Here is a 20868-nt window from a genome sequence, read left to right on the forward strand (position 1 = left end):
ATACGGCCGAGGATACATCCTTCCTTGACTTCCAAATCGTGTAACCTATTAACGGCCAAAGGAGTCTGTTCGTCAACCTAAAATTAATAATCAAAGATATTAATTACCAATCACGAGTTCGAAGTATTCCGAGTAATCAATAGTGACATAGCTTCTACTTCCATTTACAACTTAGAATTAATTATTTAGTTTCCTTGTATATTTCAGAATATTGGCGAATTCAAAATACCATGAAATACAATGTAATGGCCAGATCAAGTTGAACAATCACTTACGACGTTCATTTCGTCCTTTTCATCCTCTTCCTTTGTAACCGTTGCGATTTTCTTTGACGTTGCCGCTTTGACGTTGTCATCGTCTCGGCCGATCCGTCGTTTTTGTGTACCAGGAGACGGTATTTGTTGGCAAGCTCGTTCGATATGTCCCGTTTTCTTGCAGTTTCGGCAGACCTTACTTACTGCATAACACTTTGACGGTGCATGAAATCGGCTGGTACACCTCCAACAAGGATTAGAGCTATTTTCGACTCTCATGCCGCTTTGCCCATAATTGCTGCCTGGACCTCCAAAGTTTCTCCAGTTTGAACGACCTTGATAACCGAAACTTCGTCCTCGCATTCCTGCAGAAAAACCAGGCCCGATTCTTTCGCGTGTAACCGCAGCTACTGTAACTTCCGTTGCTGGTTGATGCGTCTTTTTGAAGATTTCTTCATTGGTTTTATCCACCTCGTACCCCCGAATCTTTGCCACCAACGCCGCAAGAGTACCTCCTTTGCGCAGAATTTTGCGGCCAGCCTCGCGGACTTTGATGTTGAGTGCGTGTAATTGTATGACTTCTGTCACACTTTCTGTGAGTTTATTCTCGTCGAAATCGCACAGTTTAGCTGTTGCTATCACTCTCTTCAGATATTTTAAGTCTGATTCCTCCGTATCTAAGTAAGTGATCTGAATTTTTGCCGTTGTATTAGACGGTATTCTCGGGACCCAAAGAAACCTTTCAAACGTTGCATTGCGTTTGAGTACGGAGCGATTGATACATCTGGAGATGATTGTTTTGGTGTTTCTTCGAGAACTTCTAAGAGTTTTGGTCCTGCCTTCACTTTAAAGACATTGTTTTTGGTGAATTCGTCTGTAATCCCGGCAAGGTCCATGGATGCCTCTAACAATTCCTTCCAATCTTCGAAAGATTTTCGATCGATTTCCTCCATTTTATCATTTGGTTTACAAACTGGGATGTTAATTGAAACCGCTGATAACGAATTCATGGATGTAGCTAGGATAGAATTATCTCGACCCTGTATATCGATTGCTGTCGAATGCATCGGTGCTGGATCAAAAATTTCTTCAAACGGCTTGATCGCACGACTTTGCTTCCCATTACTCCTCATTTTCTTCAGCCTAGCGGCCAGCAAGGTATTACGTTTCCTTTCTGCCTCAAGAGCCTTCCATAATTTGATCACTTTCTTAGGCTTCCTGAAAAAAAACATTAATTAACATACGGAATAATAAATCATTTGTTCAAGACTTTAATCGATCAAGCGTATAGTCATCCCAGAGGAGTGTCTATATCTGTACTTTTTCTTACATGTAGCCCTCCCAGAGGCGTCCATGTATTAGATTTACTAATATTTAGCCCTCCCAGAGGCGTTTCTTTTCTTTTATGTAGCCCTCCCAGAGGCGTGCATATATCTGTATTTTTCTTACATGTAGCCCTCCCAGAGGCGTCCATGTATTAGATTTACTAATATTTAGCCCTCCCAGAGGCGTTTCTTTTCTTTTATGTAGCCCTCCCAGAGGCGTGCATATATACGTATTTTTCTTACATGTAGCCCTCCCAGAGGCGTCCATGTATTAGATTTACTAATATTTAGCCCTCCCAGAGGTGTTTCTTTTTCTTTTATGTAGCCCTCCCAGAGGCGTGCATATGTATATCTGTATTTTTCTTACATGTAGCCCTCCCAGAGGCGTCCATGTATTAGATTTACTAATATTTAGCCCTCCCAGAGGCGTTTCTTTTCTTTTATGTAGCCCTCCCAGAGGCGTGCATATATCTGTATTTTTCTTACATGTAGCCCTCCCAGAGGCGTCCATGTATTAGATTTACTAATATTTAGCCCTCCCAGAGGCGTTTCTTTTCTTTTATGTAGCCCTCCCAGAGGCGTGCATATATACGTATTTTTCTTACATGTAGCCCTCCCAGAGGCGTCCATGTATTAGATTTACTAATATTTAGCCCTCCCAGAGGCGTTTCTTTTCTTTTATGTAGCCCTCCCAGAGGCGTGCATATATACGTATTTTTCTTACATGTAGCCCTCCCAGAGGCGTCCATGTATTAGATTTACTAATATTTAGCCCTCCCAGAGGCGTCAATATAATGGATTTCCCATGTAGCCCACCCAGAGGCGTCCATGTATTACATTTAGTACGAAATGTAGTCCTCCCAGAGGCGTTCATAAACTGTACAGCTTTTCTAATTTACTCACTTCACCATTCAATATTCTTCTCTACATATATTTTTGCATGTCGTTTTTTTTTTACTATTATTTTCGTTTAATTTGTGTCTTCAGATAGATATTCACGCTTTTTACTAGGTTTTTCAATTTTTTAAGGCTCCCGAGCCACACAAAATACTTAATAAATGCTTCAGAATAATTCTTAAAAGAATCGCGCCTTATTGGTTCACGAACGAACGCGTTGGATCCAAGATTGGCAGACAAAGCATTTCATTGTTCTTAAAATCGCACTCGGCGGCCATACTAGTTCGCTGAGTAAAGCATGCGATTCGGCCTATAAAGAAACTGTGTAAGTGCGCCGGATATCTGGTGACAATCCGAGCCACTTTGCGGTCACAAATCACGTGAAATGAAACCCACTGTGTAAATAATTCTAGCATTCAAAATCACTACGAAACAAATTTCACTTTCCTTCGTCATTCAAACATTTCTGGTATGCGTGCATCCGCGCTCGCGTATGCGATCTTCCAATTAATTCACTTGCAAATTAGCACCTTTCTCAGACCGAACAATCATCAAGGCACTTTATACTTACAATTTGGGAGCATGGTTTGTGCCATTGTCGTGACTTCCACCCATCTCTTTATCTGTCCTGACCATTTTCAGCAAGACAAATTCAAATTTTAGAATCTTTCCTTTTTTTCCTTTTTTTTTATTTTATTTACGACACGATCCGTCCACTTACACGTCCGTCCAAAAACTGACTGTCCTTTCGCTAAACTCACTCATCGTCGCTCGATCCTCTCTCCTGAAGGATCTTTTTTCGTTTTCTCACTCAGGATTTCCAGATCCTCTCTTGTGCAGCTTCTCTCACGTGTTGACAGCTAATCCTCTCGCCCATGATGAATTTTCAATTTTTTTCTCTTTCTTACTCTCCAGATTTCTAAATTTCTCTATCATATTTTATTCTATTCTCTACATTCACCCCTGCCCCTACTCTACTGAAAAATTTGATATAGGAACATATCCTTTAGCTTTTCCGGTTTCCTGACCACCCTTTTTGGTCTGTTTTCCGTAATACCGTCCCGCCTATCTTCGGAATGTTCTTCTGATTCTTGTTCGGAATCCTTTGGTGCTTCGGACCCAGAAGTTTCTGTCAGCTTTGTACTTGTATCCGAAGGAACTTGCTCTCGTTCTAACGCTTTCTTACAATCAACCACATTACGTGTATATTGTACTCCTCGCTCGTTCCGAACAACTACTTTCGCTCCTTGTCGACTTAATATAGTGTACTGATCCGTGGAAAAGTTTCCATCTGTTTTATGTTTTTTTGGAAATGAAAGGAAAACCTTATCTCCTACGGCTATATCGGATTCTTTTGCTCCTCGACGCGAGTCTGCGTATGTTTTGCTTACTAATTTACTAAATGTATCCTGCTCGCGCACGTCTGACCTGTCCATCTCGTTTGCCAACTTAGTTTCCCACAGACTAGGAAAGAATCCACGATAACGCCATCCTACTAAAAGTTCAAAAGGAGTTATGTTAAGTCTGGAGTGTGGCTTCATTGTGTTATGCATATGTACGTAAGCTTTTAGAGACTCCCTCCAATTTCTTTTTTCTTGCTTGGCACCGGCTAGCGCTTTTATAATGCCCTGGTTTTGTCTTTCGACGGCTCCATTGGACTGTGGATTCAGTGGGATCGATTTGTTAATTTTTACGCCTTTTTCCTCCCAGTACGTGATAAATTCAGCACTTTGGAAGGGTGGACCGTTATCACTCTGTATTGTTAGTGGTAATCCCCATGTATAGAATATTCTATTTAGCGCCAAGGTAGTACTCTTTGCGTCTAGACAATTCTTCTCGGTCACAACTAAATACCGTGAGTATGTATCCACTACTATCAAAAACTCTCCTGTTCCACAACCTGGTAACGATAAAAAATCTATCTGGAGTACCTGCCATGGTCCTTCAGGAAGTTTACGATTGATCAGAGGCACCGGTGGGTTTTTTTTAGAAATTGCTAAACAGGTTGTACATTTTTTAACGAAGCTCTCCACTTCCTTGCTCATGTTAGGCCACCAAAAATACTCCCTCATAATGCGTTTCATAGCAGAAATCCCAATATGACCTTCATGAGCCTTCTCCAAGATTTTCATTCGTAATTCAGCAGGTGGGATAATTTTATCCTCCTTGAATACCATTGATCCTAACAATCGAATCGATGTAGACTCTGCCTCATATCTTCTAAGATTTTCTGGCCAAAATCCGGACTTAATGGCAATTCTTACGGTAGTAAGTTCCTCGTCATTTTCTGATGCTTGTTCGATATCTCTCCATGACACGCTCAAGAGTCCCTCATCCAGAGTATAAAGAAGGTGCTTATCATTATCCTCATCGAAAGGATCGTCTTCCTGAGTCTGGGCCAACAACCGCGATAGAGCGTCTGCTACGTTCAAATGATCCGGAATGCGCTTCACAGAGAAGTCATAGGACTGCAATCTTAATGCCCAAGCTTCAGCTCTTGTAATTGCCCGCTTGCTTTGTCGATAACCCTCACCATATATAAATTCGTTAGCTTCGGAATCCGTACGGATGACGAACAACTTACTTGTCAAATAAAAAGCAAATCGTTCTACTCCCCATACGATCGCCAGTGCCTCCCTCTGGGTTTGAGGGTATTTTTGCTCCGTTCGGGATAGCGCTTTTGAAGCGCAAGCAATTATACGTGGCTTTCCGTCCGTACTAAACTGAACCAAAACGGCTCCTAGGCCCACAGGAGATGCGTCTACATAAAGCTCGGTCTCGTCCTTGTAGTTGAAATAGCCTAATCTAGCAATTGGTCGTAAAGCCTCGTATTTAAGAAAGTTAAACTCCTTTTCCTCCAAATCTGACCAGTAAAAGGATTCAGATTTAGCTAGCTCGCGTAAGTGTTTTGTTTTGTCAGCCCGCATGTAAATAAATCTTTCTGAGAAATTAATGAAACCTAAAAAACTTTTCACTTCTTGTACGGACTCCGGACGACGAAAGTTATGAATTGCTTTCAATTTATCCTCTTCAACACAAAGACCCTTGTCTGACATAAGGAAGCCTACGAACTTAACTTTTTTCTTGCCAAAAATGCATTTGTTTGTATTAATACGCACGTTATGCGTTTTTAGCTGGTAAAGAACCGCTTTCAAATTTTTATCATGTGCTTCTTTCGTAGTACCGTGCACCAATGTATCGTCTAAATAACATATCTGACCTTGGCATCCTGACAATATCTTTGTTTGTAATATTTCCTGGAATATGTCTGGAGCATTGCACAGTCCGAATGGGAGTCTTTTAAAACGATATGTAGCATTCCCTGCAAAAAACATAGTCAAGTGCCGCGATTGTTCCGCAATTTCCACGTGGAAAAATGCGCTGGTTAGGTCGATAGTGGAAAACCATTTGGCACCATGAAGATCAGCGAGAATTTCCTCTAAAATTGGCATCCTAAATGGAGTACGTATGATGCACTTGTTAGGGCCTCTCAAATCTACTACCAGCCGGATATCGTCTTTGCCTTTTGGGACGACTAGCAAGGAAGAGCAAAAAGACCTATCCATTGAATCCGTGACAATCTCTATGATGCCTGTAGCTAGAAGGTCTTGAAGTCGCCGTTGAGTTTCCTCTCGGAACGGCAGAGGAATATTCGTAAAGATCCTACGAGATGGTGGTTTAGTAGTGTCATATGATAAGATTACTGGAGGGACATTAAATTTAGGAAATTCGTCTGTCGCTGTCACAGCGAGAATTTCACCAGGAAATCTAATAGGATAATTTACATTGTCGACATCGCAATTGACGTTCACGGCAAGCCCTAACTGTAAAACGCTGTATCGGCGAGCTGTATCTCTTCCAAGGAGTGGTTTAGCACCTTTTATAACGTAAAATTTTTCGTAAAAAAGCGGTCTGTAATCGGAAATGAATAACTCTGCCACAAAGGTTCCTGTCACTTTGATCTCGCCCGGACTGGCGTATGCACGAAGCGGTTTATCTGTACCACTTGAAATACAGTAGAGTTGCTTCCTTGAAGTTTCGTCGTTCCGCAATTTATCGAATGTATCCTGATCCACCGTATTCACTTCCGCGCCGGAATCTATCAAAAATATCACGGATGTAGTGCCTGCAATACGGCCGAGGATACATCCTTCCTTGACTTCCAAATCGCGTAACCTATTAACGGCCAAAGGAGTCTGTTCGTCAACCTAAAATTAATAATCAAAGATATTAATTACCAATCACGAGTTCGAAGTATTCCGAGTAATCAATAGTGACATAGCTTCTACTTCCATTTACAACTTAGAATTAATTATTTAGTTTCCTTGTATATTTCAGAATATTGGCGAATTCAAAATACCATGAAATACAATGTAATGGCCAGATCAAGTTGAACAATCACTTACGACGTTCATTTCGTCCTTTTCATCCTCTTCCTTTGTAACCGTTGCGATTTTCTTTGACGTTGCCGCTTTGACGTTGTCATCGTCTCGGCCGATCCGTCGTTTTTGTGTACCAGGAGTCGGTATTTGTTGGCAAGCTCGTTCGATATGTCCCGTTTTCTTGCAGTTTCGGCAGACCTTACTTACTGCATAACACTTTGACGGTGCATGAAATCGGCTGGTACACCTCCAACAAGGATTAGAGCTATTTTCGACTCTCATGCCGCTTTGCCCATAATTGCTGCCTGGACCTCCAAAGTTTCTCCAGTTTGAACGACCTTGATAACCGAAACTTCGTCCTCGCATTCCTGCAGAAAAACCAGGCCCGATTCTTTCGCGTGTAACCGCAGCTACTGTAACTTCCGTTGCTGGTTGATGCGTCTTTTTGAAGATTTCTTCATTGGTTTTATCCACCTCGTACCCCCGAATCTTTGCCACCAACGCCGCAAGAGTACCTCCTTTGCGCAGAATTTTGCGGCCAGCCTCGCGGACTTTGATGTTGAGTGCGTGTAATTGTATGACTTCTGTCACACTTTCTGTGAGTTTATTCTCGTCGAAATCGCACAGTTTAGCTGTTGCTATCACTCTCTTCAGATATTTTAAGTCTGATTCCTCCGTATCTAAGTAAGTGATCTGAATTTTTGCCGTTGTATTAGACAGTATTCTCGGGACCCAAAGAAACCTTTCAAACGTTGCATTGCGTTTGAGTACGGAGCGATTGATACATCTGGAGATGATTGTTTTGGTGTTTCTTCGAGAACTTCTAAGAGTTTTGGTCCTGCCTTCACTTTAAAGACATTGTTTTTGGTGAATTCGTCTGTAATCCCGGCAAGGTCCATGGATGCCTCTAACAATTCCTTCCAATCTTCGAAAGATTTTCGATCGATTTCCTCCATTTTATCATTTGGTTTACAAACTGGGATGTTAATTGAAACCGCTGATAACGAATTCATGGATGTAGCTAGGATAGAATTATCTCGACCCTGTATATCGATTGCTGTCGAATGCATCGGTGCTGGATCAAAAATTTCTTCAAACGGCTTGATCGCACGACTTTGCTTCCCATTACTCCTCATTTTCTTCAGCCTAGCGGCCAGCAAGGTATTACGTTTCCTTTCTGCCTCAAGAGCCTTCCATAATTTGATCACTTTCTTAGGCTTCCTGAAAAAAAACATTAATTAACATACGGAATAATAAATCATTTGTTCAAGACTTTAATCGATCAAGCGTATAGTCATCCCAGAGGAGTGTCTATATCTGTACTTTTTCTTACATGTAGCCCTCCCAGAGGCGTCCATGTATTAGATTTACTAATATTTAGCCCTCCCAGAGGCGTTTCTTTTTCTTTTATGTAGCCCTCCCAGAGGCGTGCATATATCTGTATTTTTCTTACATGTAGCCCTCCCAGAGGCGTCCATGTATTAGATTTACTAATATTTAGCCCTCCCAGAGGTGTTTCTTTTTCTTTTATGTAGCCCTCCCAGAGGCGTGCATATATCTGTATTTTTCTTACATGTAGCCCTCCCAGAGGCGTCCATGTATTAGATTTACTAATATTTAGCCCTCCCAGAGGCGTTTCTTTTCTTTTATGTAGCCCTCCCAGAGGCGTGCATATATCTGTATTTTTCTTACATGTAGCCCTCCCAGAGGCGTCCATGTATTAGATTTACTAATATTTAGCCCTCCCAGAGGCGTTTCTTTTCTTTTATGTAGCCCTCCCAGAGGCGTGCATATATACGTATTTTTCTTACATGTAGCCCTCCCAGAGGCGTCCATGTATTAGATTTACTAATATTTAGCCCTCCCAGAGGCGTTTCTTTTCTTTTATGTAGCCCTCCCAGAGGCGTGCATATATACGTATTTTTCTTACATGTAGCCCTCCCAGAGGCGTCCATGTATTAGATTTACTAATATTTAGCCCTCCCAGAGGCGTCAATATAATGGATTTCCCATGTAGCCCACCCAGAGGCGTCCATGTATTACATTTAGTACGAAATGTAGTCCTCCCAGAGGCGTTCATAAACTGTACAGCTTTTCTAATTTACTCACTTCACCATTCAATATTCTTCTCTACATATATTTTTGCATGTCGTTTTTTTTTTACTATTATTTTCGTTTAATTTGTGTCTTCAGATAGATATTCACGCTTTTTACTAGGTTTTTCAATTTTTTAAGGCTCCCGAGCCACACAAAATACTTAATAAATGCTTCAGAATAATTCTTAAAAGAATCGCGCCTTATTGGTTCACGAACGAACGCGTTGGATCCAAGATTGGCAGACAAAGCATTTCATTGTTCTTTAAATCGCACTCGGCGGCCATACTAGTTCGCTGAGTAAAGCATGCGATTCGGCCTATAAAGAAACTGTGTAAGTGCGCCGGATATCTGGTGACAATCCGAGCCACTTTGCGGTCACAAATCACGTGAAATGAAACCCACTGTGTAAATAATTCTAGCATTCAAAATCACTACGAAACAAATTTCACTTTCCTTCGTCATTCAAACATTTCTGGTATGCGTGCATCCGCGCTCGCGTATGCGATCTTCCAATTAATTCACTTGCAAATTAGCACCTTTCTCAGACCGAACAATCATCAAGGCACTTTATACTTACAATTTGGGAGCATGGTTTGCGCCATTGTCGTGACTTCCACCCATCTCTTTATCTGTCCTGACCATTTTCAGCAAGACAAATTCAAATTTTAGAATCTTTCCTTTTTTTCCTTTTTTTTTTATTTTATTTACGACACGATCCGTCCACTTACACGTCCGTCCAAAAACTGACTGTCCTTTCGCTAAACTCACTCATCGTCGCTCGATCCTCTCTCCTGAAGGATCTTTTTTCGTTTTCTCACTCAGGATTTCCAGATCCTCTCTTGTGCAGCTTCTCTCACGTGTTGACAGCTAATCCTCTCGCCCATGATGAATTTTCAATTTTTTTCTCCATATCCATATAATTTTCTTCATATCCCCAATTAGCTTCAACACCAGACGACTATAACCATTCCGGACCTTGGAACCATTCTGCTTTGCCTAAAAGGTTCGCGGGCAATGAAACCCTTGACACAATATCTGCTGGATTCTCCGTACCCTTTACATGCAGCCATCTATGGTTGACACTTTCTTCTTGCACCAAGGCCACATGATTAGAGACGTAAGTTGTCCATGTGTAAGAGGGTGCTTTCAGTCAATGAAGCACTACCATTGATTCCGTCCAGAAAAAGGCTGGTGCTTCGGCAAGTCTCAATGCACTGCTAACTCTTTTCCAAAGCTTTACTCCTATAACCGCATCGTATAGCTCTAGTCTCGCCAAACTAACTCGCTTTAAAGGGGAAGATCTTGACTGGGCAGCTAATAAAATTGTGTTTTATCATTCCATTCCCTTCAATTGATCGGCCATACAAACAAGCACCGTATGCCGCTTCTGAAGCGTCAGAAAATCAATGGAATTCAAACGATGCCGCTTCCACAGTAATGACGTGTCGTGGAACTACTAATTTTGATAATAACCAGAGCTGTGTCTGGAATTCGGTTCATCTTTTAGCTAGCTCAATGGTTAAGGGATCATCCTAACCTTGCGTCGCAATCCATAACTGTTGCATTCTAATCTTAGCCCACGAAACAACCGGAGCTATCAAACCAAGAGGATCAAACCAAGCGACCATAGAGTATGCTAAACGTTTTGTGAGGGGGACTGATGTAGAATCAATGTTCACAGTGATGCATAAATTGCCCGATGCAGGAAGCCAAGATACGCCCAACGTCTTAACATGTTCTTCCAAACCAAATGATACTTCATCTTTAGCTAGCTATAGTAGTAAACGTGTAACCAGAAAAGATGATGGTTTGAGTCCAAACTTAACTCTCTGCAGCTCGTAGGTGTCGACGGGTTTCTTTTCAGATGACCGCCAAAGAATGCGTTGAAGGGAGGTTTGATCTGCATGTACTTTAACTTGGAGGTACATTTTCTCTATATCCGCTACTAACGCTACACGCTTCATTTGGAAACGAAGCAACAGATCCAACAGCTGATCTTGCACGACTGGACCTACAAGTAAAATGTCGTTTAAAGAGAAACCTGATGAAGTTTTTGCTGAACCATCAAATAGTGGCCTGAATTTTGTGCTCGAGCTTCATGACTTTAAGACAGGATGATGCGGCAGGTAGCTTACAGGATATTCGATGTTACTCATTTCGAATGTTACCTTCTTGAGATATCCTCGTTGAACATACTCATCGATAACAGCTGTGTAACCTCTTTGCAATTCAGGGTCGCGTTTGAATCGTCGCTCCAGTTGAAGGAACAGTTTTAATTCTGCATCTTTCGAATCTCCAGCCAAGTCCTTGAATTCAGCCTTACAGGAAAGCTTAACTATATATCTTCCTTCTTCATCTCGTCGAATCACGTTCTTCTTGCGATTGTGTTGTGTTGTTGTACATTATGGACATCTTCGACTGTCCATAACCGTTCGATCTGCCTAGCCAAATCATACTCATCGCTAACTGTGCAAATACTGGTTTCTAGCATATTGTTGCTTCGTTCATCGCTCGGCATCTTTCCCATGGTAATCAAACCAAACACAATTTTAACGAATGCTGGAAGCTCGTTCGAGGCTTTCCGAATGAAAGGTTGATTTCCTTCAGTGGTCAGGAAATCTAGGAAAAATTCAGAACCCAATAACAAATCCACATCTTCGGATTGCACGAAGTTTGGGTCAGGTAAATCGAAATCTCGCCGTAATTTGGCTTTCATTGCAGCTACATCTAGATTCGGTTGATACCGCGTAATTCTCGGCAATAGTACAAAATCTATCTGCTGTTCGTAATTCGTAATGATGTAGAAGCGCATCGTCTTCCAACGCCAAATAACCGCATGCCATTTGACAGCTGCGACAAACCAAGTTGCTTACAAAGGGTTTCTGTCATAACGTTGACTTGTGCTCCGTTGTCAAGAAGTGCCTTCGCTAAGCTTCATCTCCCACTAGCACCTTTAACCTTGATGATCGCTGTCGATAACAACACGTGTTTAGATCTTCGGAGATTCTAGCAGCTGTCAAATTAGAGATTTCTTCTGGCTTGACTACGCGTTGATCTTGTACCATTTGCGTTTGCTCATACCTTTGATTTAACTCCAAGTTAGCATGCGGAAGAGTGTGATGCTTGCCGGAACAATGCGTACAACGAAATCTGGATTTCGTGCAACGAAATTAGATTGCTCATTCGTTGTTAGTTGCTTAAAGTCCTCACATTTCCATAACTGATGCTGCTCGTTGCATTTCTCACACGTTGGTGAAAAGCTAGAAGCTGCCACATTTGCTACAAAACGCCGTTGTACCTGTCTACCTGGAGTGCGCCTAGCTGCGTTAGCAGTTTAGTGTGTCTTTTAAAACTATCCACTAAAGCATGTATTGAGTCAGTGCTTTTCGCTTTTAACTTGGGCCAATTTATCAATGCATTTACATGCTGTTTCATCAAAACGTTCTTGTTATTGTACCGTTTGTTCAACGTTTCCCATGCGACCTCGTAACTCGCATCACACGTTGGAAAGGTGTCAATGACCTTCAATGCCTCACCTTTCAAAGAGGATCGCATGTAGCACATTTTCTTTGTTCCACTTAAACTTTTATTATCGAGCACTAACACATGAATTGAGGAATGTGAGCCAATCCTCAAACCTGCCAGAAAATTCCGGTATGGTGAATTTTGGAAGCCTCATGTGTTGAGCCCCATTATCAGCCACCATTGGCGAAGCTTTCTTCTCGTCATTGCAGTGTTCACCTGATCCTTTGGCTGCTCACTTATATTTTCTTCAAACCGTTTATACGTATCGTTGATATTCGGCCGTATCGGGGAAATCGATCGTTCCGCAAAGGTCGTCGCGCGGTGTAACTCATTTTGTAGCACAGCTATCTGAGAGTATTTGAACAAACAGTTATGCACTGAGTTGAAAGGCAGTTTCGTTGTGAATTGATATACCTTTTTATGTCATTTGCGTACTGAAAACAAAAAACCTGTTTATTGTTCTCAAGCTACATAAAATATGAAATTTAGTTTCGTGGGTTTAAGTAAAACATGTAAAAATTCGCAATTAAAACATATTTTTGCTAAATTTTGAATCTCCATAAAGCTTGCAACACCATTCATGTTCTATAACAGCAGTAGAAATATTTAAACACAACCATAAGCAAAATGCACCCCGAATCCGCTGCTCAAAAAGTCGCGGATTTCTTTCCATGCAAATGGGAACGGTCGTCGCCGTGTATAACACTTGTTTTCAAACATATTGCGTTTGCTTCAATCTAGTAGGCGCTTTAGTTTGAATGAGTGTAATTGAGTGGTTCCGTGAGTTGAAATGAGTGTAAATGAGTGCACCGCGGCGACCTTTGCGGAACGATCGATTTCCCCGATACGGCCGATTTTGTCTAGCTGACATTTTATTACGGACTTGTCCGCCTTCATTTTGGTTTTCAGAAAGACCACATGGTTCTCCAATCCCAATCGGACGTTTCGAATGAATTTCGGCATAAGTTGCGACCTATTTTTCGTATATCGAAATGTTTGCTGAAATCTTTTCCGAAAATCAGTCGGTTTCGCCCAAACAGCAGGAGGACTGCACGATTTTTGCAGGATTTTTTTAGCGATTTGACATGTGAAAAATCGTGCTGCTAATGGCGAGCAAAAAGCTCAAATTTAAATTAAAAAGCACAAAAAGCACATATTTAGAAAAAGAGCCCAGCGGTCAAATTCTTCGTTAAGCGGGCTTCTTAGTGGCTTCTTAAGGACATTAAGAAGCCGCTTAACGAAGAACTTTTTTGCGTATGTGTTAGTGTGTAATGCCGCGTAGGTATGGGTGCGTTATTGGCTATGCATAGTGGAAAGTTGTCATCAATTAAAAAGGACATAAAATGAAATGTTTTTTTTATTATTATAATTTTATTCACAAATTTCTCGCTTACACTTCACTTGCTGGAAAATGCGGGCAAATGTGTTGGTCTGTAAACAAAAAATAGTTGAAATTAGCAGTTATTTCAATAAGTTTTCTGTAATATTTCGAAGTACGTACTTACGTGGTGTAAAATGTTGTCCTCTCTGCATGGTACTTCGTACACTGTGTTAGCGTGGTTTTCTGTGGTCCGTGCCAATAAATTGTTTCGGATGTACCTGCAATTGTAAAAGCGTAATGTAAATTGCATGTAATTGATATAATTCGTTGCATTAAACGCCTTACCAGACTCTCAGCAGCTGTAACAGGCTTTGACTTTACCTGTTTTGTCACCTATCTTATCATCGGACTTTCTTCCCGTTCCATCACTTGGTGGAAATTAGTGAAGCGCGGATATATCTTACTGACTTTACGAACGTTGGACACATTGAGACGTTACTCAATGGTCTGGAAATAAACGGACACAGATTGGTTACGTTCTATGCCAAGTCCAGATTAAGTCTGTCTTACTTTGGCCCGGTACTCATTTATCATTTAAAAAGTATGCTTAAGATTGACGCCTTTGTCGTTCTTGGGCGGAGCCTCGCGGGTTGACCTACTTTCTTGCGCTTAAACGCTTTTGTCATAGCGTGGACATGTTTTGCCTCGTAAACAATTTTGGGCTTCGCTGCGCGGGTTAGTTTTGATTTTTGATTTGGTGTTATTAAATAATCATCCGGGTTCTACCTGTTGACGTTTCCAATGGTTGTGGCCAATGCTTACGCAGCACATGTATGTAGCCTACTTGCATTGGACTCATTTACTTTATGTGGGTCATTATAAATTTGGGTTGCATACTTGTGTTGTCTATTTCTTAAATACCGATCCCAAATTCTGATTTCTGTAATAGCTGTTACTTTAATACTAGCTGTATAGCAGATTAGATATTATCTGCTACACAGCCATGAAACAGTTTCAGCACCACTTTGTTCCGGAGGCACGCTGGTCAAGTATCCTCCTTATTTCCAAGTGTTTTTTCACTCCATATCCCTAACTAAACTATCCAGTCACTTGAAAAACGCGTGCTCTTTTGATTCGAAGCCATTTTTACCCTTTTATAACCATTTTATCTCCCTGTTCTATGCAATAAACTAACCAAACCTTGTGAAAAGAGCGAGACAAGAACATGCTTGACGAACGAAAAAAACAGAGATAGCTTGTGTTGACACGCAAAAGTATAGGCCAACGAGGGTTAGAAGGGAATGAAACGAGGTGAAACGTATGAAAGCTTGACCGCTGGGAGAAAGGAGAAAAAATTTGATTTATTCGTTATATCCTTCGTTCTTGCTTGCTCTTTGCTTATGCTAGGACCGGCCGCGGTTGGTTCGATAGCTCTGGTTATGTTATGTACTTGTTTGGTGGTATTGAATTATTGTATTTGCTTTGGGGCTTTGGGTGGTGTTTCGCTTTTCTCTTTTTGTCTAGCTGCACATCGCATTGCATCTAGTTTTGCATCGCGTTCGTTCCGCTTGTCGCGGTGCTGTTGAATCCGGACTTATTAGCTATCTATCAGTGTGGGTCGGTTTTAGCTAATGTTTTTTTTTCTTAGGGCGGCTACCTTTGGTGTATCAGCGCACCTTTGCCACACGTTGGTGATGAGTGTTGGGTGTACCGGTAGTAGTGAATTTCTAAGGAAAGTATAGTTTGTTTACTGTAGAACAGGTTGTCATCACTCCGGATAGACCATCAAGCCGTGCCAGGTGTGTATTTTTTTTGTGAATATAGTAAAGTTGATTTGGGATTTGAACCTCAAATGAGGAGTAGTTCTTATGTAGTGAATATTTACCGTGCTGTGAGAAGTGTCCGCAATCGGATAGTGCTATGGATTTAGCGCCAAAATACGTAGCTTAAGGCTAGGTTTTGTTTTACGTTTCGTGTGTTGATCGCGACGCCGGGCTGTGACGTCATTGGCTGTTGTGTTGTGGGTGGTGATGATGTTTAAATAGTGTGGGAGCGATAATAAAACATGTCAATCGTTCTAAGAGTAAAGCGAAACTCACTACATTTATTCATATTTAATGCCACCTCGGTTGCTCTAACCAATGACTACTTGATTCATAAAACAATGCTAAAAGCAATCCACCACAGAGTCCCGCTCAGTTACGCCAAGAACCGAACACGGTGACCGGATGGCGTAACTTTTGTTGTTTCGTCATCTTCATTTGAATCATTTTCGCAGATATATGCTGGCTTGACACGATCGATTGAGATTCTTTTTTTTTTGCCGTTCATATTTATGTCCATATATTTTTCGTGCCTTTCGATTATTTGAAAAGGTCCTTCGTAGGGGTGTGTTAGAGGTCGTTTGACTGAATCAATTCGCACAAAAACGCTTTTGCAACTCTTCAAATCCTTCGGAACAAATACCGACCGTTTGGAATGATGCGAATTTCTGATTGGTCCGATTTGTTGCATGGTATGGCATAGCTGCTTGGCAAATTCTGAACGACACATTTCCGTCTTTGAAGGTTCCAGAAAATCGCCAGGAATTCGCAGTGGCTGCCCGTATGTCATCTCGGCGACGGAACAATCGATATCTTCTCTGATAGCAGTTCGCAAACCGAGGAGAACCATCGGCAGTTTATCGCACCATCGTTTCGAATCGACACAGGTTAGCGACGTTCGATGAAAACGTTCTATAAGTCCGTTAGCTTCGGGATGATACGCTGTAGTACGAATACGAAGGGCCCCAAGAAGTCGCGACAATTCCATGAACAATTCGGATTCAAATTGTCGTCCTTGATCCGTCGTTATTGTTTCTGGAACACCAAACCGCGATATCCAACATTCACAAAATCCTTTGGCGACGGTTTCTGCTAGTATGTCTGGTAAGGGAACTGCCTCCGGCCATCGACTAAACCGGTCGATCATCGTTAATAAATACCGTTTTCCATTTGACGTCGGAAGTGGTCCAACCAAATCGATGTGAACGTGGCGGAAACGGCTTTTGGGAAGATCGAATTCGTTGAGTGCCGCAGATGTGTGACGATTGATTTTAGATCGTTGACAATCGATGCAGGATCTGACGAAGCGAGCGACATCCCGATTCATTGAAGGCCAAACATACCTTCGTGCAACCATTTTTCTCGTTGTTCGAACACCAGGATGAGAAAGGCGATGAATGCTGTTTAGAACTTGTAGCCTCAACTTCTCTGGTACATACGGTCTAACATGTCCGGTATCCGAAACATCACAATACAGCAATTCGTCAGTTGAAACAGATTCTCTTAACTGTAGATTCATTGATGAAGTTCGATCAGACAGTAGCTTCTGTAATTCTGTATCGTCTCGCTGCGCTTTTGATAACAATTCAAAATCTACTGTACAAGGAGCTGCGATAATATTGACTCGAGATAATGCGTCTGCAGCAGAATTGTCTCTGCCACTAATGTGCCGGATATCTTTCGTGAAACTCGAAATGTACTGTAAATACCGTTCTTCGTGAGGAAGGTGATTCGAATTAGAATTCAGAGCATACGTGAGCGGACGGTGGTCTGTATAAATAGTGAATTCTCTTCCTTCCACGAGGTATCGAAAATATTTCACCGCTAATTTCATAGCTGTTAACTCCCGACCGAAAACAGAATACTTTTTCTGTGAAGGAGAAAATTTCTGCGAGAAGAATCCAAGCGGTTGCCACGCGTCACAAACGTATTGTAACGTAGCGCCTGCTGCTGTATCCGAAGCATCAATCATCAGGCCCATTCGTTTTGACGAGTCGGGATAGGACAATAAAGCTGAATTTGCCAAACTTTCCTTGTATTTCACGAAGGCTTCATCTGCTTCGGTTGTCCATTCAAGTTTGCGTGTGTCATTTTTTCAATTTCCAATGATAAGTCCTTGCAATGGCTGTTGCAGTGAGACCGCATTTCGTATGAAGCGTTTGTAGCCGTTGAGCAGCGCCAAAAATCGTCGAAGATCCTTCACAGTAGTGGAACGACTGTAATCAACAACGGCTTGAACACGATTCGCTTGAGGTTTGATACCAGATGCATTGATATGGTACCCCAAAAAATCAACTTCTGTTTGTACAAACTTGCATTTGTCTAGGTTCAGTACTAAACCGTTTGATTTGAGACGCTCGAAGACAGTTCGCACATGCGTTAGGTGCTCTTCCTCATTAGACGATGCAATACATATATCATCGACAAATACCACCACAAAATCCAAATCACCGAAGATATGGTGCATGAAGCGCTGGAATGTCTGGCTCGCGTTACATAAACCAAATTGCATCTTGGTAAATTCGAAGAGCCCAAACGGAGTGATTACAGCAGTCTTGGGAACGTCACTTTCCTCGACCGGAACAAAGTGATATGCTCGTACCATATCTAAAGTGGTAAAACAATTTTTACCCAAGAAATTGTTTAGCAAATCGTGGATATGGGGCACAGGATAACGATCTGGCACAGTAATCCGATTTAAACTTCTGTAATCTCCGACGAAGCGCCACTGACCATTCTTTTTTGGTACACAGTGAAGTGGACTTGCCCAACTACTCTTGGAGGGGCGACAAATCCCGAGTTCTATCATAGTCTCGAATTCTTTTTTAGCCGCTTGTAGTTTATCTGGAGGCATTCTACGTGGTTTACAAGCTACTGGAGGTCCAGTAGTTTGAATGTAATGCGTTACATTATGCTTTACCTCGGTGCGCATTGTCGGCGGGGCGGTGATTTCTCGAAATTCTCCTAGTATGTCTCGAAAAGGATGATCCTTTGCAATAGTTGTGACACCGTAGACTGCAGATTCCGTTATTTCACAAACGGTGTGCAATTTCGTACCACCGTCGATAAGTCTTCTATTTCCAGGATCTACGAGAAGACCAAAATGCGCGAGGAAATCAGCTCCAATGATTGCAGAAGTAACGTCGGCTTGCGAAAAATTCCAAGAAAACTTTCGGCGTAGTCCAAGATCCGCGGTCAAAAATTTGCTCCCATACGTTCGTATTCTCGTTCCGTTTGCTGCGTGGAGTAAAAACGGTGATGGTTCTCGAGTTTTCTCGATCCTAGATGCTGGTATTATCGATACATCCGATCCCGTGTCGATTAAGAATCGAATAGCAGAAGATTTGTCGAATACTTGCAGACGGCGATTGATTTTTGATCCGCTCACCTCGCCAATTTCAGATGAGCGAAAATCTAGTTTTTGACTGACTGTACCGGCAAGGGCTTCGACACCGATCAGCTCGATTTCCGTACTTACGATGATACCAGCAGATGTTTTCATTGGTTCGATTTCGAGACGAGGAACGCAATCGTCCGCTCTCAGATTGTCGTGCTTTCACTTGACGTAGTTCATACTTTCAGTTCTACTTTCAACTTCTTCTGCTAGTGTCACCGACAGGGTCACTCCGTTAGAAGCGCACGCCGCGTGTGAGACATAAGAGCTGCATCAGCAGTCTGGGTGCAGTGATTGATCGAGTTTCGCGCCCAAGCCGGTGCCGCGGTTTTCGCGGCGTCAACAATTTGGGTGCTACGATCAATCGCAGCCCAAAATGCTGGTGCATCGTTGATCGCACGCACCACGAACCTTGCCACGGCTTTGCATCGTCGGCAATTTGAGTGCCGTGCAACGATAAAATAAGCCAGCAACAGGTGGTACGCGTATGGTAAACATTATTGTTAAGTAAGCAAAAATTTAGTATTTAAGAACGTTAATTTTAACCAATAAAGGCAGTATGTCTAAAAGTACCCCGGTGTGGAGGCTTCAGATATTAGTGCTTGAGTCGGCGTGAACTGCGCCTGTCTCGAGAAGGTTTATCCGAAAACTCGCATAAACTACATGGTGGCTCCAGAGAGGAAAACTTCCTCACGCCTGAAACTCTCCCGCGGTGGTACCTTAAGAAAGACAAACTCCCTCGGGACGCATCGATTCGCGCGCGTCAAACCGTGGTAACGGCCGTCATAGGCAACATAACGCCGACGAGCCACGAAAGGTCCAGCTCTTGTGCGATTAGTGCAACACCGGTTAAAAGTGAACAGTGAAGTTCGTCAAGTGATATTGACGCTTAAAGGTCACATAGGTTCGTGACACGCAAGAAACTGTTCACTGAGAGGTGCCAGGAGCAAGAAGTGCCGAATAAAGTAAGTTGGGGGATCAACCCAACGACATCATAGTGAGAAGTATCAGCGACGAGCGGACAGCTCACAACGCCAGCTGAAGCGAGGAGAACCAGATAGCGACGAGCGGACGGCTCACAACGCCATCTGAGGTGAGAAGAATAGGTCAGCGGTGAGCGGACGGCTCAACCTGCAGCGACCTCATAGTGAGAAGTGTGAGTCAGCGGTGAGCGGACGGCTCAACCCACGACGACCTCAAAAGTGCAAGACAGCGGTGAGCGGACGGCTCAATCAGTGACGATCTTGTGAAAAGTGCCTGAGCGGACGGCTCGACCCGCAACGTTCCAGAAGTGCGCAGTGTTAACGACGGTGAGCGGACGGCTCACGGTGAGGTGCTTTGAAGCGGAGGACGCCAATCTTGAGCGGACGGCTCAACCCGCAGCGTTCCAGAAGTGAGCAGTGTTAACGACGGTGAGCGGACGGCTCACGGTGAGGTGCTTTGAAGCGGGGGACGCCAATCCTGAGCGGACGGCTCAACCCGCAGCGTTCCAGAAGTGCGCAGTGTTTACGACGGTGAGCGGACGGCTCGCGGTGAGGTGCCTTGAAGCGGAGGACGCCAGCCAATTGAGCGGACGGCTCAATCTACTCCCTGTAACGACGCACCGTTTGGACCTCACAGAACAAGCTATCCAGAGTAAGTAAAATGGATTACAAATATAAGAAAAACCCAAACGGGCACTGTAAGCTGTGTGTCAAAGAAGATGAACAGGGAAAAATGGCAGAATGCAAGGAGTGTGACAGATGGTTCCACTCAGCTTGTCTTAATTTAAAAACGGTTCCTAGCAAGTTCACATGTCCAAAATGTGAACAAATGAAGTTAGAAAAGGAACAAGCTAGGCAAACTATAAT

At 42.6% G+C, this 20868-nt stretch overlaps 1 protein-coding gene and 1 long non-coding RNA gene across 2 annotated transcripts in view; one reads left to right on the forward strand and one right to left on the reverse strand.

Moving 5' to 3' along the window:
- The window catches only part of LOC125769459 (uncharacterized), a 58804-nt gene that overhangs the window by 28144 nt on the left and 9792 nt on the right, over window positions 1-20868 (forward strand). The gene's annotated exons all lie outside the window — the stretch shown is intronic.
- LOC125767794 (uncharacterized) lies at window positions 13760-14163 on the reverse strand. Its single transcript, XR_007418829.1, has 3 exons — window positions 14147-14163; window positions 13982-14079; window positions 13760-13911 (listed from the first exon to the last, which is right to left on the reverse strand). It is a non-coding gene; the product is annotated as an uncharacterized LOC125767794 (long non-coding RNA).

This window comes from Anopheles funestus, chromosome 3RL (genome assembly GCF_943734845.2).
Source record: "Anopheles funestus chromosome 3RL, idAnoFuneDA-416_04, whole genome shotgun sequence".
In the NCBI taxonomy this organism is placed as follows: Eukaryota; Metazoa; Arthropoda; class Insecta; order Diptera; family Culicidae; genus Anopheles; species Anopheles funestus.